At 38.4% G+C, this 25,000-nt stretch overlaps 1 protein-coding gene, 1 long non-coding RNA gene and 1 pseudogene across 9 annotated transcripts in view; 1 reads left to right on the top strand and 2 right to left on the bottom strand.

Annotated features, from left to right (window-relative positions):
* Positions 1-17,008, bottom strand: part of LOC149135982 (uncharacterized) — a 44,898-nt gene extending 27,890 nt beyond the window's left edge. For 3 of the 5 annotated variants that reach the window (XR_016241417.1, XR_016241419.1, XR_016241415.1), the window contains exons 1-2: positions 16,427-17,008; positions 16,070-16,130 (exon numbers count right to left, since the gene is read on the bottom strand). This is a non-coding gene — a long non-coding RNA (uncharacterized LOC149135982). Of the gene's footprint in view, positions 1-16,069; positions 16,131-16,404 lie in introns of all 5 variants that reach the window. The other 2 variants (XR_016241416.1, XR_016241418.1) reach the window with 2 other exon arrangements.
* LOC149135983 (uncharacterized) lies at positions 1,730-2,667 on the bottom strand (annotated as a pseudogene).
* Positions 15,077-25,000, top strand: part of LOC106876760 (uncharacterized) — a 72,544-nt gene continuing 62,620 nt past the window's right edge. For 3 of the 4 annotated variants that reach the window (XM_014925452.3, XM_014925487.3, XM_052966942.2), the window contains exon 1: positions 15,085-16,184. The gene's annotated coding sequence lies outside the window, so the exon portion shown is untranslated. Of the gene's footprint in view, positions 16,185-25,000 lie in introns of all 4 variants that reach the window. The other variant, XM_089350495.1, reaches the window with a different exon arrangement.

Below are 25,000 nucleotides of genomic sequence, written 5' to 3'. Positions count from 1 at the left end.
AGCGACGGAGTGCCAACAACAACATGTATGTATGTGTGTGTGTATGTATACATAGACGTGTATGTGAAATTGCGAGGCCTAGTGGTTAGATTATTGAACTCGTGATTGCAAGATCATAATTTCGATTCCCAGACCGGCGGTGCATTATGCTCTTGAGCAAAGTACTTCATTTTTATTCATTTTCTTCGTCCCTATAATGTGAAGGGATGCAGGGACAGAATCTTCAGGCACCATCTACATAAGGTCCTAGCAGAAGTAAATGAATGACAGTCTCTCTCTTTCTCTTTCCCTTTACGTCTCTTTCTCACTACATCTCTCTCTCAACTTCTCTCTCTCTTTCTTCTCTCTTTCTTCTCTCTCTCTCTTTCTTCTCTCTCTCTCTTTCTTCTCTCTTTCTTCTCTCTCTCTCTCTTTCTACACACACACACACTCTCTCTCTCTCTCTCTCTCTCTCTCTCTCTCTCTCTCTTTCTACTCTCTCTCTCTCTCTCTCTCTCTCTCTCTCTCTCTCTCTTTCGCTATCAGAGTGGTAGAGATAGACAGACAGACAGATAGACAGACAGATAGATAGATAGATAGATAGATAGATAGATAAATAGATAGATAGACCGACAGACAGACAGACAGACAGACAGACAGACAGACAGACAGACAGACAGACAGACAGATAGATAGATAGATAGATAGATAGATAGATAGATAGATAGATAACTTTCTTTTATTAGCCACACAGGGCTGCACACAGAGGGGACAAATACAACTGTAGAGCTTTTCTTTAAAAAAAAAATAATAAGATAGATAGATAGATGCATAGATAGATAGACAGAAAGAGAGAGAGATTTATTATTGTTAAACAAGAAATTATTGACAGTGACTTCGAAGTTTCGATCAGTTAAGCCATTGCTCACGATGGCCCAACTGGCCGAAACTTTAAATCGATAATCGATAATATTCTTGTTTAAGAATAATAAATTTGAACTCTAAAAAGGATACAGTAACATATCAGATTAATGTAATAATGTTTTTGTATTATAGAAATAATACATTTCTAAATCTCTCAGAGAGATTTATGCAGTACTGATGCGATAAAGTAGTTGTATGCTGTCAACTTAATGTGACAGTCCCATGAAGGGAATAATACTACTGCTATTTAGCCCTAGGAAGCAGCACCGCTTCCTGTCGGCCTTGACACATTTCCTGTGTCCTTATGTTTACAAGTGGGAGACAAGCACCTCCACTTAGCTAAGCCTGCATCCAGAGACATGTTTCTGAGTCTTTGCTCGTCATCAGTCTGGAGTAGCAATGGCCTGCTAGTTGGAGATGCCTGTCAAGCTCTCGTAAACCTATAATAATTCTAGTGAAACACATTCACTGATTTCAGAAATATCAGTGAATGTGTTTCACTAGAATTATTATATGTTGGGCCATTTCTTACCCACCACAAGGGAAACAGAGAAGGGATATAGTCGATTATACAGACCAACAATGATTGCTTTGTATTCCACTGGACTTCAAGAAGAATGAAATGAAAGCAGGGTAAAGTAAATCCCTTAATGGTATCTAATCTGTCGCTAAATATTCTACCATTGCTTCATTTCAAATGTTTTGTTGTTTTTAATACAGCGTAATGTTGTAAGTAGAGCTGCAACGGAATTTCATTGCATCGTTTAAAAAAAAACTTGAAATGAGAGATAAGTGGGTGGTGTTACAATAAAAAGGAGAAAAAATTCTATTTCGAAAGCTGCTTCTTAGAGTTTTGAGCTGCGGACTTCGATTTAGTAGCTTTAGTGTTTTTTTTTATTATTCTTTTTTCACTTTCGGTGATTTTGGTTCGACTTGTGGGAGTGGTTTCTTCTGAATATTTTTGGGGTTTTTAACCGATTTCTCTGGAACTTTGTCATGACTCTTAGCTTTCGAGTTCTTTGAACTAGATTTCTTTGTAGAATCTTTTGAAACAGATTTTAGTGTATACAAAAGACTGGCTCGTTTCAGGTTTTTTGGTAAGAGAGATTTTCTTTTAGATGAAATAACTCTTTTGGTTTTCGTTTGATGTGGAGTATTTGCTTTACCAATTTCTCTTGATTTCGTTTTAGCAGTAGATTTGCTGGTTCCTAGGGATTTAGTAAATGTCAAGTTCATATCATCTAAAGTAGACTGCCCACTTTTGGTAAGTACTTGTTTCATGTGGGTCTTTTTATTAGCCTTCACATTGCTGTTACCGTTACTTTTAGATTTGGATTTCTGTGAAGACTTCAGTTTAAAGTAACCTGTTCCTATCGTGCCAGTCACTAAAATAGCCACACAGTCCTCAACCATATTCGCCAACGCTTTTATCACTTGCGTGTTGACGAACTTCGAATTTGAACTCACTTCAAAAGTCGAATGGATATAATTTAATATCGCTCACAATGAAACACCATTCCGCGAAATTCTACTATTGGTTACCGTCATAACCATTGAACGTTATTTCGGGTGTTTGGCACCAGGTTTCGGTTCTTTACAGGTCGGACTTTTCGTTGGCGTTGTGTTTCTAGATACAGAAGCTGGTGGATGGCGCCGTGAGCGTTTTTCTCCAGCTGGTTTTATCAAATTGTTAGTGTTAACAGCTTGAACTGAAGCTTTTGCAGAAGTTCCTTCGCCGGTGTAGCATTCATTTCCAGTATCCATGATTAGTTTACAACTCCTAAATAGAAGAAAGCTTGACCAAGAGAGAAAAAAACACGGCAACAAAGTTAGTCTTTAAAATATCGTGCACATCAGGCTTCCACTTACAAAAGATCCAAAATTTGAGTCTGTTTGATAAATGCCTCAAGTTGTACTTCATGGATGACGAATAAATTGTTCGAAGAAAAGAAAGAAACCGACACTGGAAATTCAGAAACAGCAAGGTATAAACGGCGTCAACACTAGCTGAACGTGGATCCCTTGACCAAGTTTGCATACATGTGGCTGATAACATCATAAGACTTGAAAGGCAGCTCCTTGATCAGCATTCCTTATCTGATAACCTAAAATACATGCTCTAAGAAGTCGCACGACTCTACCACAACATATCATCAGATGAAAGGGTAAGCTTATATGAGCAGAAGACCATGCATAGACATGTTAGTAGAAAGCTCTGAGATGATAGTTCCATTGATCATGAAAGCGGTCTATCATGGACCAACAACCGGATTACAACTTCCCACTTTGAAGGATATGCTATTGCAATCCAAGAACAGGAAATATCAACCAAATACCTGATGCACAAAAGAGACATAGATGCAGTAAAATTAGACAACCTATGCAGAATTTGTGGAGTTAACACCGAAGATATCACCCGCATCATAAACAGTTGTCCGAAATTGTTATCACGGTATTATCTACCGATGAAACATGATGCTGTGGCTTGGACATTGTATATTGAGATCCGTCGAAAGGATAACCCCGAGCGCGCACACACGCACACACTCACAAATTTATCTGTAATATCTCTTTTCGATTGCTATGAGGTCAAAACTACATATTTACCGAACCAAATAACAAGAGTAAAGGAACATATAAAAGAAAGCAACATGGCGTGCTACACGAATGTTAAACAATCAGAAATCTGATAAGAACAAGGAGAGAATATGAAAATAATTGCAACTCAAGTTTTATTACAAGTAAGACAAAAGAAATACTTGAGAATGAATGGAATTAACCCTTAGGAGACGATAGGGCCGATCCATCGGCCGAAAAGTCTAATAACGAAGAAGATTGTATTAGTTCATTCAATTTCCTACAAGAATATATATATAAGTTTTATATATGTAATGTAATTACTTTATCCTTTATAATTGTTTTTGAAAAATAAATGCATGCCCTCTGTCGAGCTTGTGAAAAGGGTTCCGTCTTCTTGGCACTGAAACTCCGAATGAGGCTCCGTCTCCAAAGGATTAAAAGAAAGACCTGATAATTTTGCCTTATTTTCTGGAGTTGTCAGACAATGATATATCGGTAAAGGTGGCAAAATATTTCTAATATACGAAACAGAATGAGATGTATGTCGATGAGACCTAAAAATAATCTATTCAAATATTCACAAAAACCTAGATGCAAACTCAGAAAAGGAATGAGTAAGACAAAAGAAATGGTGTACTACACAAATAACGAAACAAGAAATTAACAGATAAACTATTTATTTCATATCATCAAAACATTTTGAAGTTGAAACCGTAATTGGATTCCGAAGCCTCTGATATGACCGAAAAGCATAGCAGTGGAGTGGATGCATTCGGTCTTTTAATAATAATTTCAAATGAAAGCAATCAAATTTTTAATCACAGCTTTATAATATTGATATTGGTTTTAGAAATTAAAATCAATAACATGTACGGAATTGAATATTCCTGCGGATTTCAATTAATATTCTTATTTAGAAAATAAAAGCATGACAAATATAAATAAAACGAAAACTAAATATTTCTGATTAGATAGTAAAATCTAGTAAGGTAAGCTGGAATGGTAAATTGTACAAGTCTTAACACTTTTATGTTGTTCAATCCCTGAGATTCTGAGTAAACACAGCTAGTCGTTGTACTATTAAGTTAGATATGGCCTCGTCAAATATAGGCCGCAGATCATTTAAGTATATTTGTGTGTGTATGTATGTGTGTGTATGTATGTGTGTTATGTATGTGTGTGTGTGTGAAAGTGTGTGCGCGCCTACACATACATATCCGTGTACATAGATGCACACGCACACGCACGCACATACTCGCTCGCACATTGAACCTCCCCGAGAACTACGTTATGGGTACACGTGTCTGTGGAATGCTCAGCCACTTGCACGTTAATTTCATGCGTAGGCTGTTCCGTTGATCGGATCGGATCTAGTCTTTTTCATTCGCAAAATGAGCCCCCTTTGATTCTGCTTAGATTGCTTTCAATTTTGGTGTATCGACGCGACTCTGAATTTTTGATTGCGATCAACCAATTACTTTATCTCGTAAATTAAAGAATCTGATGTTATTTGGAATTAAAGTTGGGAAATCTGGGTAATTTTAGCATTAACAGCTTGTGTGTTTGTGTGCACGCGCGCGTGTGTGTTTGTGTGCACGCGCGCGCGTGTGTGTGTGTGTGTGTGTGCACGCGCGCGTGTGTGTGTGCGTGTATAATTTAACGCAAAATTGGAGAAAGCAGGTGTCGACTTGTATGTTAAAATCTTGGTAAGCAAGAGAGAACGTATAGTAAGTAAACTTATATTAACATCTTAAAAGTTCGTATTGTCGGGAAAATCGACCGTTAATGAATTCTCTGAAGTATATTTTTCTAATTCACCAAACTCAGATATACGCCACATTATCGTTTTTACGAAAGGCATATAAAAGAAGTGTAATTAGAGGAATCTTAAACTGATCAATAAGCGTCCAAAACAGTTTGTAAATCAAAGGCATAGCTCCTGACAAAACCTGGAAATAGTCCAGTTAAGTTTTGAATCCAGCGACTGCTTTTAATGATTCAACGAGAAACGCAAGTTCACACGCTTAAATGTTATGACAATGGAATCACTTCGCACTTGTCGCTTATCACACGGAAAAAGCTTTACGTTTTGCAACATTGTTTTCCATGTATATATATATGTGTATATATATATATATATATAAGAACATGTACATGTAACATTGTTCTTCGTATGAGAATGAATAAATCACACACGTTTTCAATTTATTTCATTTATTCATTTTCTCTTTCAATTACCAAAACTCATTTTATTGCTTTTCTATACTTCCAGTCAGTTTCATAAGATATTGTCAACAGCTAGCAATAATAATTTTTCTCCTGCTTCGCTAGTAATTTCATTTACAATATTCATTACTTTTGAAGCAACTTATAAACACGTTAGCAAATTTAAAATTTTCGTAGTAATGCATTTTTAAGATTTAGGAATAAGACTAAAGTTTCAAGAATTGTCCTTTAGAATTGGAGTTAGGAAGTATAGTCAGACTAAAGATTTCGTGTTTACAGATGGACCTGTAGCCAAAAGATACATTTAAAAGTTAAATAAATATAAAGTTTAATACTAGTGATTCACGTTAGAGTTAGAGAGAAAGCGAAGATTATGTCTAAGCCTAACATTCAGCATTTGAATTAAGTTGAGGGTTTAAGTCAACTTTTTAAAGGCTGTTTTTAGAGTTATATTTTCGTGTTAAGCCGTTATACGATGGTTGTCCATCAAGTAATGCGAAAGTAGGCATAACTGTTTAAGTAACTGACATAGGTCATTAGACTTGCACTTGCTGAGAGAGTAACTCTTCCTCCATAGTAACACTTCTTTCTGTTTTCTTCATTGCAAGCAAATAATGGGCTCCAATCAGACGCAACGAGGAGCACAGATTGTCCGACATCCAAGAAAACTTTAGGGTGTTTACTAAAGCGACAACATTGACAAGGAGAATGTTCACAAATGGATAAAGAAGTTTAAAGAAGTTTAAGATAGTATTGAAGACTAACTATGCAGTGGATGCCCAACAACTTCAACCACTGAAATGAATCACCGGCGAGTGGACGAATTGATTCGCGTAGGCAGATGAGTGACGACCTGTGAGCTTGGTGAGTGGTCACAATGCAATACAGAAGATGATAGAAAACTTTGGGTATCAGAAAGTGTATACCGATTTGAAAGAGTGAAGGCTGAAAGTATACTGGGATCTTCTGGGAATGTTTGAAGCCAATGAAGATTTATTTATTTATTTATTTCGATTTCGATTTCGAGATAAGGGATGAAACGTGAGTAGATTATGATCCGAAAACTAACGCTCAGTTCATAGAACAACTTCACATGTCTTCTTCAAGGCCTGAATTGTTGAAGAGCTTGCGATTGATACAGATAGTGACTGCTTTTTGTAAATAATAAGGGCATCATACTCTTTGACTTTCAGTACCGTGTACAATGAGGGGTACATTGAGACACTCAAAAACCCCTTTACAATGAAGAGACCGAACAAGAATCTCAAAACGAGCCACGTTAACCATGACTGGCAACAAATCGAGCGGTCAGAAAATTGGGCTGATCAGTGGCACAGCCTGGATCTGGTGCGCTCCAACTTCCACCTATTCTGTCTAATAAAACATCACTGAAAAACAAAAGAACAAAACAGAACAGAAGTGGATAAAGCGGAAGCGTGATGAATAATGTTTTAGAACCGAATGAGAGGGAAGGGAGATAAGCAAGATGAGTGTAAGTGGGTTTAAGAATCGATTTAAATAGTATTGAGATGCTGTTATGTGCGTGTTTATTTAGGAATGCATATGTGTACATGCGTCCGTTTGTACGTATTGTTATGAAAAGTAAAGATGGATGTTACATATTACTAAGTGGCTAGTGTGAACAAGATATAATACAGTGTGTGTGAAGGTGTGTGTAGAGACGGAGTTGAAGTGCACAAGTATATCTTTATCGGTGTGTGTAGATTTGAAGAGGCAATGCTGTGTTATTAAAGGAAAGCAATGAGCTTACTTATTCTAGATGGATGGGCAGTATTAAACTGGAAAATTTATTGTTGTTCACGATGCAGACGAGATAGAAAACAGTGGCGCAGACAGCGAGTAGGCATGGTCACGAAACTAAAAGTGACAAGCTGTATATAGAGTGTCCAATAGAATTCTCTAAAGCGATCGACCATTCGCCGACCAGCTTCTTTTATATATTGTGTTGAGTCAAACGTTTTGCGATATTTTGGTATCATATTTGCTTTGTTTGTCAAGTTACGATAAAAGTAGCCATGCATTCAAAGTAAGAGCCATCGTGTTGCACCGTCTGAATCCACCCTTTTGCCAGTTCTTTGATCCCACTCTGATATTCAAGGCGAAGAATTCATTCACTGAAGCTTCTACCTCCTCTTATTTGACGAAACATCGCGAGCACAGGAAGTGAGCCATGGATCGGAGCAAGTAATAATTCGAGTGAGATATTTTTCCGCATTCATAACGTGTATAAGCAGTGGTTAAGCAAGGATCACCTTCCAGAGCCTTTCGCCAAAGATGGACGTGTCAAACACAAAGTGATGCTCTACATTTGGTGAAATTGTGAGGGGATAATTCACTAGGAGTTTGTTCCGGGTGGTCGAACCATCGATGCCAACCTGTACTCCAAACAGCTGGAGCGGCAAAAATACCCGGCATCGGTTAATAGAAAGCGAACTCTTCTGCAGCAAGACAACGCATGACTTCATACCGATCGAACGACCCATAATAAATTCCAGGAACTTGAAGAAATCGAACTGATGCCACAGCCAGCATATAGTCTGGACCCAGTTCCCTAGGATTATTACCTGTTCCGATCCATGGCTCACTTCCTGCGCTCGCGACACTTCATCAACCAAGAGGAGGTGAAAGCTTAAGTGAAGGAGTTCTTTGCCTCGATTAACAAGAACTGGTATCATTGTGGGGATCAAAGAACTTGTAGAAATGTGGCTTCAGACAGTGCAGCACAATGACCTACACTTTCAATGCTGGGCTGCTTTTGTTGTAACTATTACAAAACACAATCAGCATATTCACACGTATTCACAGATATTGCACGCAATGGAAGGTTACTTGCGTTTCAACAAGACTCAGCAACTTCTAATATACCCCCTATAACCCAAGAATGGATACCAGACAATCGTCACTATCATATAACAAGACTCTTGTGGCCTCCAAACTCACCAGGTTTATATCCTATGGACTATAACGTTTGGAGCGTTGTTAAAAGGGAGACTAATCGACATCTTCACAATACTATAACTTCATTGAAGACCAAAATAGTTCAGGTAATCTCCGAAATGAATAAGAACGATTTCGTGCGAGATTGTCGACGATTTAGGCCCTGCATTGAAGTAGTCACCGACTTTCAAGGCGAATTCCTAGAATACTCTTATAGAAAAGCTTATCGAGAGCGTGTACACAATTTTCTCTTAAAATACGTTTGGTATTTGCTAGTTAAGGGTTGCTTTATTAAATTACCAAATGTTTCCTCAAATAAATAAATAAATAAATAAACGGATGGATGGATGGATGGATGGATTGATGGATGGATGGATGGATGGATGGATGGATGGATGGATGGATGGATAAATGGATGGATGGATGGATGGATTGATGAATGGATGGATGGATGGATGGATGGATGGATGGATGGGTATCGAAAGCGATCAAAAGCCGTTCCCGACCCATAGGCTTGTAATGGCGATCTCCTGGATTCTGTGACGAATATAATGCCCCCTAGATGGGACGCCGGTCCGTCACAGGATTACTCATATTTACCAGCTGAGTGGACGGAAACAATGTGAAATGAAATGTTTTGCTCAAGAACACAATGCATCGGCCGGTCTGGGAATCGAAACCATAACCTTACGATCATAAGTGCAGCATCCAAACCATTAAGTCACACACCACCACATAGATACATACATATGTGTCGTGAGTCTGATTGTGGGTCCTGGTTCGGGAGTTCCAGAGTTTTGAGAAATGTGGGACCACTTTTTAGTCACTATTGTTTGCATATCTATTCGGACCTGGATAGCAGCATCTGCCAGGGTCCTAGTCATTGAGTTAATTAGCATATCATGGAATTGCCTCTGGCAAAAGGTCATTTACAGACGCCTCAACGGATTCAGGACAGATGACGCCCTTCAGCATTTTAGCAACTCATCAACGATAAGTTAAGTCTATGAAAATCTTGTATCCTGATGATTACTGTGCAGGTGATACTTGTCGGACCAGAGCAATCCAAGTTTGAAAAGTGACAGAATGAGACTAGCTCTGCACAAAGCATACCCACAATGATAATATTCAAATTTCAGGTTCCTTAACAAACCAAGACACCAGCACCAACACCATCACACTTTCTTCATAAGTCCAGTGGCGATAGGGAAAGAGGCGATATGGATAAGTAATGGATGCAACTGAAAATCTTCAACTTTGACTCTGTAGTCAGGCAGCCGCAAGGCGATGGCGGCAGTCTAATGATTGAAACGAGACAAAATTAAAAGCTACATACATACATACATACATACATACATACGTACGTACGTGCGTGCGTACGTGCGTGCGTGCGTGCGTGCGTGGAGTATATCCAGCAACGTCGATATCACGATCTTATGGCTTCTGTACCTGTAAGCATTTCATAGAAGCTATTGATCCACAGTTATTTATTTTAGAGCCAAATTACATGTGTGTTCTTTTATAGAATTCCTTGTTTCACTATAATATATTGCGTAAAACATATTCCTCTCAACGTTTATTGTAATTACTTAAGTAAGCTGTTTACTATTACTCTATATAAAAAGTAATTAACTATATTATTGCCGAGCTGTAGAAAGGGCTACGAAAGTTATAGAGTTAAGATTACTTCACAAGAAAGTTTCGGTCCCGCTACATGAGACTTTGGCAGGTGTCTTTTGATGTAGCCTTCGATTGACCTCTTTTTCTTCTTTCTGTTTTTTTTAAATTACATTTCATACACGGAAAACGTGCAGAGAATCGTAGGAACTATTCACAGATGGTAGTATTCATACCTCCCCTGGTTTAACATACCTGCTCGACCCATGGGTTCCTTTAGCAGAACCAGTTCTGTTGCAAATATTAAGTTAAGGACTAAGACTTGAGGATAACTTTTTCCCTTTGTTCAAGCTATTTCACAGAGAGGGTCATTTCAACAGCATTATAGCCTCACTCCACCGCCCGAAGCAAAACAATGCATCAGAGCCTATAGTATTTATTTATCTAAATCAAACCATAGCATACTTAGATTGTCATTGGGTCTCTATATCCATGGGGTCGCCAAACATCTTCCCATTTTGCTCGTTCCTTAAGACAGCAGTGCTCTGAAGCCGTGAAGACGTGTGTTTGTGTGTACCAGTGTAAATGAGTATATCACTATTTGATGGAGATCGATAGTTATACATAGCTATTTGATGGAGATCGATAAAACATGTATGGAACAGGAATAATTACCGAGTTTAACTTTGACGTTGTTGCCCCAACATGGCCACAGTCCAATAAGTGAAACGAGTAAAAGAACAAAAAATGTGTAAATTATTGAATCGCTTTAATTGTATATTAACAAGGAAGGTAACTCAGTGAGCACGTTAGATGTCAAGGGATATAACTATAAAACCAAGGGGAACAACTACAGATCAACTATAATACTGCCAGTAATTTATTAGTAATATGGTCAGTAGATTAGAGACATAATCCAAAATATATTTCTCCATTGATTTCGAAATTCTTTTGAGTTGTCCTGTAACATGTGTATTTTTTTTAGATATGACTTCTTTTATTGCCTTCAGTTTCGATACCTTATGATTTCAAATTTACTAATAAATCATATATATATATTATTATTCATCTATTATTCCTTTTACTAATATTTTTTTTTGATAACACATCCTAACTTAACTACCAACAGACATGGACTTTTCCTTCTGTGTTAATGGTTGCTTCATGATTATCACAACGGGCATATTTACAACAAATCTTAAAATACCATATATATTATATTTGACTTACATCACAAGCCATGAGCAAATTTGTACAGGGCATTCAAGTGATTTGCATGAGATGTTGAAGAGCAAGAAGCCCTCAATGCCTTTTGCAGAACCTGTGATTTATAAAGAACAACAAGATCATACTATAAACTGCTACTTTTTTAATATTTTTAATTTATGATTTTTCTTTAAAACAAAAACACAGGTTTGAAATCATATACATCAGCTTAGATTCTGTGCCTAGACCTGTATCACATAATTAAATAATGTCAGAGATAACCCTTTTCAGCCGAGCTCAACTCTATTAAAGATGAAATAGATATTGATGAAGTTAAACTCACTGGGAGAATTGGACTTTCGTCAGGTTCCAAATACAAACCAAAAGAGAGTATGGATCCAATTCTTTTTACAAGTTAAAATTTAAGAGACCATCTGCGAGATTTAGAATTGAGAAAGAAATCAGTCGAGGTTTCCCACGCTTATTTGAAGAAAATACAACAGTACATTACTATAGATCAAGGAATTTCAACTTAGTTGTTCATTTCAAAGTGGATTCTTCTATGACATTAATGAACTTCTTGCAAGTTTATCTAAATGTATGGTATGAAAATGGAAAATATTTATAGATTCATCACTATAAATATTTTCCATTTTCATACCATACATTTAGATAAACTTGCAAGGAGTTCATTAATATCATAGAAGAATCCGCTTTGAAAGGTTCTAAAAATTTTGAAATTTTTTTTTGCTTATGACCTTAACAAATATCTTCCTTTAGTGAAGTTTAATGTAAAGAAGTAATAAAACTACTGGAATTGATAAGGGAATTGATTAAGTATTAATTCTTTCAGAAATTAATGATGACCATTCTTTTCTATTGTAATCCTAAAGCTTAGAGAGCTGCAGTTCTTAATGAATCTTGCTCACATATTCATTAACATAGCAATTACTTTAAGATTTTTTCATATATTCCACTGGCAATCGCGGTATTAAATTGCACTGAAAAGGTCTCCATGTTAAAATAAGATTCTTTTAAGTGCACTGAATAATCAACGGGGATAGTTACATATTACCATTATGGAATAAGATACCTTTTAAACTTAAAGAAAGGCAGCAAGCTGGCAGAATTGTTAACACATCAGATAAAATATTTAGCAGTTTTTCTTCTGGCTCTTTATGTTCTGAATTCAAATCCTGACGATTTGAACTCAGAACGTAAAAACTTTGTTTTTCATTCCTTTGAAATCGATAAAACAAAGTAACAGTCAGGTATTGGGGGGTCTTTCGATTTGACTTGCTCCCTCCTTTCAAAATTGCTGGCTTTGAACCCGGCTTCACATTCAGGGGAAATGTTGTGATCTCAGTTTAATACACCATAGAAACAGAGTACCTGGCAATATGAGAGCTAGGGCTCAAGAAAATATTTTTAGAAAGATGTAGGAAGACCGAGAAATAGTTGGTTGAGCAACATAAAGGAATATACATAGACGAAGATGCTGGAAATCGTAAGATTAACAGATAATCAAGAAATATAGAGGGAGGAAACTGAAATTTATAGTGTATCTTTACAGTCTCTCTAGACTATAGATTTAGATTAATTAGATAATTAATTTTTTTTTAAAAAAACGGATAAAATAATTTGCTAATCGTTCCAGTTTTTTAACATTCTGAGTTCTGACCCCCAAAACCCGTCAAGTGCTGAAGTCAATGGTATCACCTAAACCCTTCCCCTCAAAATTACTGGCCATGTATCCAAGTCAGAAACTATTGTTATGATCATCGTCTAAGAATAAGCTGGTAAGTTGATAGCACATCAGACAAAATGCTTCGGCAGAATTTTTTCCAACTCTTTACATTCTGAGTTCAAATCACACCAAAGTCAACTTTACCTTTCATCCTTTCCAGGTTGTTACAATAAGTACCAGTTGAGTTCTGGGGGTGATAAATTTCAGGCCTTGTGCCTATACTAGAAAGGATTATTATAATCTAAGAATGCTGAAGGTGTAGTAATTTAAACTAAATACACTAACATAGCTTATTAAACACCATAAACATTTATTTACCCCTTTCTATTATATTTTAAACTAACTAAAAAGCCACATTCAGTGCAGACTTTTAAGCTAGCTCCAGCAGAGGGGTAATTGGACCTACAGCCCAAAACTAAAGAAGAAAGTAATAATAAAGCATTTATTGGTATCCTAGCATCTCATATTTATATCACAGAGTATCACATTTGGAGAATTTTGTATCAGTGTGACATTTGGAAATCACTGTAAAGCAGCAGGATAAACAATATTTTTGGTTTTACCATTTGGCATGAGTAGGAAGAGATTGTTGCCATTTCCAAATCTGGAACAACCAACATAGAGCTAACCATGGGAAAAGCAGTTCTGCATGAGGTGAAGTTCAACAATTTTGAATGGTTGTCCTTGACTCTTGTTAATTGACATTGCAAAACAAACTCTTTCTGGAAATTGAAGTCTCTTGAATTCAAAGGGCATGTCTGCTAGAATCAGTGGAATTCTTGAAATAAACACATTTTCTCCCTATCTTTGTCCAGTGAGGATTGTTGCTTCCAAAAGATGTGGATGCATTTGCCTGACAATCAGTCTTGTTCCATTGCACAGCTTTGGGGGATCCAGATTTTTTAAAAGCATGATTGGAACTCCTTTCTTCAATGTCAGTTTGTGAGAAGGCATTCCAGGAAGATCCAAAGAGTTGAGAAACTCAATAGTTAGTATTATAATAGATAAATAGATAGATAGATAGATAGATAGATAGATAGATAGATAGATAGATTCAGGCGAATATGGTACTTAAATTTAGGCACCAGAATTTAGTATGGTATTATCCATACAGTTTCAAAATAGGGTGATTAAAATCAAAATAAGCAACAAGGATATCCAGAGGGTATCTTTGTTGCTTATTTTGATATATATATATATATATATATATATATATATATATATATATATATATATATATAACAAACAATTGCAGCGTGGAAGGTGTTTATAAGCCATTTAAAATAACACACAAAATCTATTAGATTCACTTCAACATTTAAATTTAATTTGTCAAAATATTTTCATCGCTTTGAGACCGCGACCTGTTCACTGACAAAATTCTGTGCTGTTAATTTTGTCAGTGAACAGGTCGCGGTCTCAAAGCGACGAAAATATTTTGACAAATTAAATTTAAATGTTGAAGTGAATCTAATGGATTTTGTGTGTTATTTTAAATGGCTTATAAACACCTTCCACGCTGCAATTGTTTTCGTTCCAGCACACGATCTCAGATCAGGTCACCTGCTATGCAAGTACATCTCTCTCTCTCTCTCTCTCTCTCTCTCTCTCTCTCTCTCTCTCTCTCTCTCTCACGGCAGCTTTCGTCCTAATTTTGGGACTGCCATGTTGGCTTGGCGATAACTATTAATTTCCAGTACTGCTGCCGTAGTCTCCTTTAGAGAGACTTAGAAATATTAATAACTCTATTTCTGAAAACCAGTGGATAGATTCCACTGAAATTAGATAAATAACCTTCGAGCAGATAGTCAGCAGCGCCGCCTGGCTAGGGCTTGGCTGCTCCGCATTGACAAGGGGCAACACCCTGAAACTAGTCTGCAGATGCCAAACCAGCAGGGGGACACTGCTGACCTCCCCTGTTCGAAGGTTATAAAGGACACAGGTTTCGTGTGTCACATAGCTAGCTAGAGGCGATGGCTTCTTGGAGCTAATTCACGGCAGCTTTCGTCCTAATTTTGGGACTGCCATGTTGGCTTGGCGATAACTATTAATTTCCAGTACCGCTGCCGTAGTCTCCTTTAGAGAGACTTAGAAATATTAATAACTCTATATATATATATATATTGTGGTTTTGCGTCTGTACTTGTCCCCCCATCACCGCTTGTACCAGGCATAAAAAAAGACGGAACTGGTGTCAATTTGTTCGATTAAAATTTTTCAAGGTGGTGCCCCAGCGTGGTCGCAGTCTGATTACTGGAAAAGATGAAAGAACTACTGAATTCCTTCGTAAAACTTTAAGATGAGGGAGGTAACTCTTGTTCACCTATCTCAGTAACGCTATGACTCTGAAACCTCTCGCGGTCGCTTTACCTGCTAGAAATAGCAACCCAAATGCTTTTAAATCAGATCCTAATGCTGGATGTTCAAGAAACAAATACAGGGCAGGTTTTCAATCCCGGGATTATCTTGATTCCAAAAAGGTGTAATATGTCTATGTAAAGGAAATGTAGACTGAGATACAGAGGTTCCAGACGGACAGACACAATTTCGCTTTTATTAATACAGAAGAGAAAAATTCTTTCTAGTATAATATAAATTTGACGTGATGGGAGAGGGACTAGTTGATTACATCAACTCCAGTTCTCAACAGATACTAAATTTATCGACCCAGAAAGGATAAAAGGCAAAGACGACTTCACCGGAATTTGAACTCAGAACGAAAAACCGAAAGAACTATCGTTAAGAATTCTTCCGGCGTGCAAATGATTCTTACAGCTCGCCGACTTTTTTTAAGAGAGAAAAATTTCTTAAGAATATTGTTCTCATAATTACCTCCCCTGGCTGCTTTGAAGCATCAATCGCTTCTGCTTCTGCTTCTGCTTGTGGTTCCATTCTAAAAACAAAAACAATAAGAACTGAATTTTAACGTATGTCATATGCTTCAGGGGTAAGTATATTTATGTTTATTTATTTATTATATAATTCGTTACAAAGAAAAATTGCTTGAATTATTATGATTGTCTTAGATGGAGTACGTAATAATTGTCATAGAGTTCTTGCATGTTTCGTACAAGTATCGAGCCATTTCACTCCGATTACATCGCTAACACCCTGAGAAAGCCCAAAATCGTAACAGTTACCTACAATCTTTCGGGCAATATACTTACGAATATATAACCGTGGGCTTACAACGAACTCGAGTTTTCGATTCGGTTGACATTGCTTCGTTTTGTCTTCTCACTAATAACATTGTGAAGGCATGGGTGCCTCAACCACACGCTACGCCTTTTTTTATAAATCAGAATCATCATAACACATATACACACAACACCTGGCAAACATCATGTAAAACATTAAAGTCGTGACATGTGCGCGCACGCATGTTTAGGCGCAGGCGTGACTGTGTGGTAAGAAGTTAGCTTCACAACCACATGGTTCTGGGTTCAGTCCCACTGCGTGGCACCTTGGGCTAATGCCTTCTACTATAGCTTCAGGCCGACCAAAGCCTTGTGTATACATGTATATATTTGTGTGTGTGGTATTATATATAGGCGTTCCTATACAATGGAGTCTGAAATTATCTAGTAAACTAAAAATTGTGATTTCTTCGGGTGTGTATGTTTAAGCATAGTAAATAATGATTCTGAAAAAAAAATGGAAGGAAGAGAGGATATTATTTAGTCACCTACAACCCATTCACCTTTCACAAAGGTCATCAGTTTTAACTTCCTTTTTTTTTTTTAAGAAGTACGTTTTAAAAAGTTCAGTATAATTTTGAAAAATGGTGAAGTCAGATGTTTAAAACATAAATCTGAACAAAAATATCAAAAGAAAATGAACACTGAAAAATTACAAAAGAAGTGGGGTGGGTGTAAAATTTCCATTTTTTTAAAAATCTTTTCTTGTAATGATTGTTGTCTGTGATGCTTAAAGTATGGAACATCATCATCATTCTCATCATTTAGCATCTAGTTTCTATGCTGGCATGAGTTGGACGGTTTGATTGTAACTGGTAAGCTGGAGAGCTGCACCTGGTTCTAATCTGATTTGGCATGGTTTCTGCAGCTGGATGCCCTTCCTAACACTAACCACTCCAAGAGTGTAATTGGTGCCTTTTACATGCCACTGGCATGGCTGCCAGTTATGTGACACCAGCATTGGCCACAACTACGCTTTCACTTGGTTTGACGCGTCTTCTCAAGTACAACATATCACCAAAGATCTTAGCCACTTACCATTGCCTACATAAAGCCCCACATTCGAAGGGTGCTTTTTACATGCCACTGGCAAGAAATTACAGTTTTTTGCATTCTAGTTAATGTTCCAACTCTTTTCTGTAGGAACACAATATATATGTATTAATGTTTGTTTTATGTCAAGTTATAAATAAAAACACTTTAACTTTAAATTGAAGGGTTATTCAATACTTTTTAGTATAGAGGTTCATTGAACTTTTACAAAGAAATGGTTCACAAGTTGACAGTAACTTCGAAGTTTCAGCTTGCTCACTTTTGTCAGAATGTCTGTCAAAGGTGAACAAGTGGTGACCATGGAGGAGATGGGAATGGTAATGGTGATGGTGGTCTTAACTCTTGATGGAATCAGCAACAGTATCATGACATGATGTATGTCTTTGGCATCTTTTTTTTTTACCTAATGTAGCTCATTTCTCTCCAGGTCAGTTTCTTCCAGTGAGAACATATGTGTGTGGGGGGTGCATATGTACATGCATATGTGTGTGTGCATGTATGTGTTTGTGAGGGGGTAGAGAGGGAGAGAAGAAGAAGAAGGAGGAGAAGGAGAAGAAGAATAAACCCCCAAGTCCTAGTACTTCACTGTACTTTATTCGTGGATCCAAAAGCATTGACCTAAGAAATACAAGAGAAATATTAATGAATGCTAAGTTCTATAAAAGTTAGAGTTGCACGATGGTACAACATGCAATATTCTACAAAAACATGTCTGGCCATGAGGAAATATCTTTCTTGAAAACAGGTAAGGGTGTGCAACAGGAAAGGCTTCCAGCTGCAAAAAGTCTCTCTCAATAAACATTGTCTAGCCCATGCAAGCATGGATAAGTAAACATTAAAATGGATGATAATAATGATGATGATGATGATGATGACGGTGACAGTAACAATGATGACAACAACGAGGGGGATACAGTATTATCTAAAATCACATCTTTAAAGTTGGCGTTAGGAAGGGCATCCAGCTGTAGAAACTCTGCCAAATCAGACTGGAGCCTGGTGTTGCCATCCGGTTTCACCAGTCCTCAGTCAAATCGTCCAACCCATGCTAGCATGGAAAGCGGACGTTAAACGATGATGATGATGATGATGATCTTCTTTTTAAGAGTAATAAGGATTGATTTGAGGGAGACTTGACTGCTATTTCCAGCATGCCAAGTTAACACATAGAGACGCCCTTGTTGGTTCAATTACTTTTTCATTTATTTATTTATTTATTTATTTGTTTTTCTTGATTTTTTTATAAAAGGTTAATTACAATTTTATGTATTGAGGAGAATGGTGTTTTTGGTTTTCTTCAGTTTACCAAAATCAACCAGTTTGTTTTATCTTCATTAGCTTTCAGAAACACATTATCCTATTTAAATAAAACTAGGTCCCTGTTTTTATGTGCTGGCTACCCCTGTATAGAGACCATCCAGAGGATTATGGCTATAATTAATGAGTGCATCATTAGCCTACAGCACTGCCTTATTTGCATCTACCGAGGGCAACAGGAAACTGTTCCATGAAATAGTGGCCCAGTTATTTTCAGAGACTTCTGCTTTAGCTTTGACTTATTTTGTATGTGATAGGTGGAGTGCAACAGATATTACCACATTAAGACTTGAGCCAACGATGAAGCTTCTATGTGGTCACCAGAGAAGCTAAAAATAGCAGCCAAATCTGTCTGAGATTACACCACACTATCGTTTAAAAAATGGATATACAGGATAATATAGTTTAAGTTATACACTATGTCATTGAAAAAGGAAGGGGTGGTCATGACTGGAAATACCTTTGATTATAGGGCTTGACCAGTGGTTCTTAGCTTTTTTTATGTTGCAACCCCTGCTTTCAAGTGACTGTTTTGCCTAACGCCCACCAAAGTGGTGAATGAGGTATTACAACTAAACCAACTTAACATGGTTGATAATTTATAAATTTTACCCCAGATGATAAAAAAAATTAATAAACATATAGGCGCAGGAGTGGCTGTGTGGTAAGTAGCTTGCCTACCACCCACATGGTTCCGGGTTCAGTCCCACTGCGTGGCACCTTGGGCAAGTGTCTTCTACTATAGCCTCGGGTTGACCAAAGCCTTGTGAGTGGATTTGGTAGATGGAAACTGAAAGAAGCCCGTCGTATATATGTATATATATATATGTGTGTGTGTGTTTGTCCCCCCCACCATCGCTTGACAACCGATGCTGGTGTATTTACGTAACTTAGTGGTTTGGCAATAAGAGACCAATAGAATAAGTACTAGGCTTACAAAGAATAAGTCCTGGGGTCGATTTTCTCAACTAAAGGTGGTGCTCCAGCATGGCTGCAGTCAAATGACTGAAACAAGTAAAAGAGTAAACACAAATTTTATAAATTTACTTTATACATTGCAAGTTAACGACTTTCCGGTGCCTGATGAGATCTCATTTTATTTCAATAATTATTACTAGCTTTATCTCTTTTACTCTTTTACTTGATTCAGGCATTTTGCTGCAGCCATGCTGGAGCATTGCCTTTAGTCAAACAAATCGATCCCAGGACTCATTCTTTGTAAGCCTAGTACTTATTCTATCAGTCTGTTTTGCCAAACCTCTAAGTTACAAGTACATAAACACACCAGCATTGGTTGTCAAGCAATGATGGGGGGACAAACATAGACACACAAACATACACACACACACACACACACACACACACACACACATAGAATGGGCTTCTTTCAGTTTCCGTTTTCCAAATCTACTCACAAAGCTTTGGTCGGTCCAAGGCTATAGTAGAAGACCCTTGCCCAAGGCACCACACAGTGGGACTGAACCCGGAACCATGTGGTTGGTGAGCAAGCTACTTACCACGCAGCCAATATAATTACTGCTGGTGTTAGGAAGGGCATCCACCTGTAGAAACTCCGTCAGATCAGATTGGAGCCTGGTGCAGCCATCTGGTTCGCCAGTCCTCAGTCAAATCGTCCAACCCATGCTAGCATGGAAAGTGGACGTTAAACGATGATGATGATGACTACTATAGGCAAATTTAGTCTATTAATTACGTTACCTCACCATTCACCTCACTGCCCACTAAAGCCTAATGCCCCCTTCAGTATGTCCAATGCCCTTTTGGGGGCAGTACTGTCCATGTTGAGAACCTCTGATCTAGACCAATCATGAGCAATCTGAAGTCTGAAGGCTGCATGCAGCCCATGACATTCTGAATGGCCCACTTAAAAAGATTACTTGAATGCAGCTTGCTTCTCAAGAAGGGTTGCCCATGCCTGGTTGGGACAAACAGGACTGGTATAGGTTTGAACAATAACAACAACAACAGCAACAACATTAGACTCAGCAGGTGCATAATGTACTGGACTACAAAACACTACAGCATGATAGATACATTTAGATAAATAATTTAGGTCAACTTTGATTGATTAGACATTCTAGTAATGACCATCCCAGACACAGGGCACAGTGTGTCGCTTTGTGCTTTGTAAGACAAGGTAATTATGTGTCAGCAGTATATATAGCCATATACTACAATATCACTGTTTTAACATCTGGTGTGTGTGTGTGTGTATGTGTGTGTCTGTATCATCATCATTGTCATTTAACATCTGTTTTCTAGCCTGACATAGGTCGGATAGTTTGACAGAAATTGACGAACTACAGAACTTCAGTGTCTGCTTTGAGGTACCCATATCATTGTCGTCATCATCATTATCATCATCATCATTGTTTGTTAACATCCATATTCCATATTACCATGGAATTTTCATTACCGTTTCACATCCACTTTTCCATGCTTGCATGGATGAGACAGAATATGTTAAGACAAGTGATTCTACTGCATCTCTTGCATGTCCGTAGCATACATTATGTACTGCTTTTGGAGTTTATACCTGGTCCTTTTCTAGATACTGAGCCAGACCATTTCCCTGAAGGAGCCAGGGTTCAGTCATCTTTCCTACTTACTAAAACTTTAGTCGTACAGGATAACCTTAAAGTCACTCAATTCCAAGTTTTGTTCCCATGCCTGGAATTTCTTTAATTCCTTTACAGATTCCGCTAAGAGGACAAGGTCATCAACAGGCTACGTGTGTGTGTGTTAGCATTTTTAACATCTGCTATTTCCATGCTGGCATGGATGGGGTGAAATTTCTCAAGATCATATTCTACAGCCAGGAGCCCTTCGTGATTCCAACCCACACTTGGTTTGGAGTAGAATATCTTATTCACCATCTTCACATGCCGAATGATTGCCAAATGTTTTGTTTATGAAATATATAAACAACATCACTGTTGCTGATGTTGTGCCAATGCAAGGACACATGAAGAAAAAACAACACACACACACACACACACACACACACACACACACACACACACACACACACACGTACAAACACATAAGTACATGCAAGACGGTGGTGGTGTTGATGGAGAGCATTTGTGTGTGTGTGCATGTGTACACACAATAATTAAAATGTAATAACCTTACATCATGTTGCTGAATTTTACACACACACACACACATCTATATGTATATCCATCCAGCGACCTATATATTAGCCCTCTGCATTTTACTCTGTGAAACAGAAAGGTGCCCCCTCTCAAAGACTTTTTCAGAGAGGATTGAGGGCTTCAATAGCAGAGCCCTGAGAACTATCGAGACTACCAGACAGTACCATCATGTTTCCAACCAAGGACTGCATGCACACACATCAGGCCATAGCCTCCCACCTCATAGGTATCTGTCACACGCTCTTGTACAGATATGCCTTTTGTCTCCCACTAAATCATCCTACCAGGGCTTTACTCCCATTTGATGTAACAGGTACAGGCTGGAAGAGGTTTCACAGCAGGCCCTGCACCAGATGGCTGAACATGATTAAGGAAGATCTCCAGAGGCTCAATGTCATCTTGAAGGGTGCAGAGGGGGTGGCATGGGACTGCCAGTGATGGAGGGCACTGGCAGACCTGGTCAGCTCCATGCATGATGGTATCTCTGGGACCACTAACCTGGGACGACCCCAGTACGTGCCATCAAGCAAGAGTACGAAGCAAAGGCAAAAGAAGCAAGCAAGCAGTATATATATGGGTGCCACAAAGAATACATAGGGCAAACGAGCCTACTCTCAGAGAAAGGATGACAGTCCACCGCCAACAATTGAGGGATCCCACCACAAGACAGATACCACTCAGTGGGCATTTAGATCTGTGTGCACAAAACAAGTCTCCCAAATTCCTAGTTTTCCCATTATACCAATGCTCAGACAACACCACTGACCAAACACGAATAAATAAGGAAAATAATCTTATTCAAAAATACAGACCACAGCTCAACATACTCTAACATAAGCCTCCTCCCCAGGTGCACGCCCAAAACAAAGACACACAGATACGCAAAATCACACACATCAATACAATGCAAACCTCCGACACGAACACACTTACACACATATATACACACACACACAATCACAGTATCTCCACACCAGAGCACAAACCCACATACATTTCAAGAAAGAACACATGCGCATATATATACTTACAATACAATTGTAGCAACCACAATCAACACCCATACACACATATGTAAACAGGTACATGCACACACCTACACACCACTCCGGCAACCACAAATCATATTCACACACGCATATTTGCATACATATGTACACACACATACAAACACCATACGCCTGTTCCCCAGTAAAAATGTCACATACACACTCAAAAGAAAAACACACACAATACAATCCCAACAATCACAACAAACACCCACAAGCACACATGCACAGAAGCATGCACACACAATGACACACCTCCCCGACAAATACAAGCCACATAGACGCACTCACACAAACACACGCACACGTATACACACATATACTGTACTAACAATACAAACAAAACTAATCACTCACAATTACAGCGCACACACACATGTACACATATACACCAGGAAACTACACAAACCATACCCACGTACACACACATACAAACGCATACCCAGTACCAACATACACGGAACACACATGCACACACATACACCTCACCTGGATAAACCCAACGTACAAGGACACCTAATAAATACAACACACACATACATGCTCACACACACATACACCCTCATGCACACACATACAGTTGCTCCCTCACACACACACGCACCACAATGACAACTCAAACACAAACATACTTAGAGACACACACAAACTCACGTACACACATATAACACCCCCACCAACACACAACACAAATAAACATACGTACACATACAGACATACACATACATATGAACCATCACACACACATACGGTTGCTTACACACACACACACACACACACCACAATGGGTATTTAAAACAACACACTCACTCAGACACAGAGAGAGACACACACACACTCACGTATACACACACTCCCACATTCACACAAAACACTCCCACGCACATACACAGATGCACACATACATACACACACAGACGCACACACATGTACACACCCTCACACATACATACGGTTGCGCTCTCTCTCACACACACACATCACAAGGACGATTAAAACAACACATACATACTCAGAAAAATAGATATACGCACAGTCTCACGTACACACACCTAACATCCCCACCGACACAAAAACACACACAAACACACATACACACGCACTCACAAACGCACTCACGCACACACACACGAACAAACACATATACACATACACACACATGCGCACACACAACACCCTAACAAATATTAATCACACACATACACACTCACACAAACGTGCACACACATACACACACCATCCTACCATAGATAAAAAAACACACACATACTCATATACACATGCCACACACGCACACATACAGACATAGGCATACACATACATATGAACCATCACACACATACGTTTGCTTACACACACACACACACACATACCACAAGGTATTTAAAACAACACACCCACTCAGACAGAGAGACACACACACACTCCCACACTCACACACTCCCACACTCACACAAAACACTCCCACGCACACACACAGATGCACACATACATACACACACATACGCACACATACGTACACACCCTCACACATACATACGGTTGCTCTCACACACACACACACCACAAAGACGATCAAAACAACACATACACACTCAGACAAAGAGATATACGCACAGTCTCACGTACACACACCTAACATCCCCACCGACACAAAAAACACTCAAACACACACTCATATACACATTCCACAATAAACTCTGGGACCAATAAAAACGGCACACACACACACACACACACACACCCACACCCACACACACGGACACAAACACACATATATACACACACATAGAGATGTGCACAGAACCAGTCCCAAAAACCAGTGAACCATGACAGACTGTCACAGACCAACCAAAAATAAAAAAATCTTCTTTAACTCTTCTTCCCTCCCACCCCAGCTAGCCAGTCATACTGTCTCTTAAGACAGTAAAACATTCCTTCAATATACACAAGAGAAAAAGGCCAGGT

This window comes from Octopus bimaculoides, chromosome 4 (genome assembly GCF_046866305.1).
Source record: "Octopus bimaculoides isolate indiv1 chromosome 4, ASM4686630v1, whole genome shotgun sequence".
NCBI lineage: Eukaryota > Metazoa > Mollusca > Cephalopoda > Octopoda > Octopodidae > Octopus > Octopus bimaculoides.
Note: the sequence above shows the minus strand (reverse complement) of the source record. Positions and strands in the feature narration are given on the sequence as shown.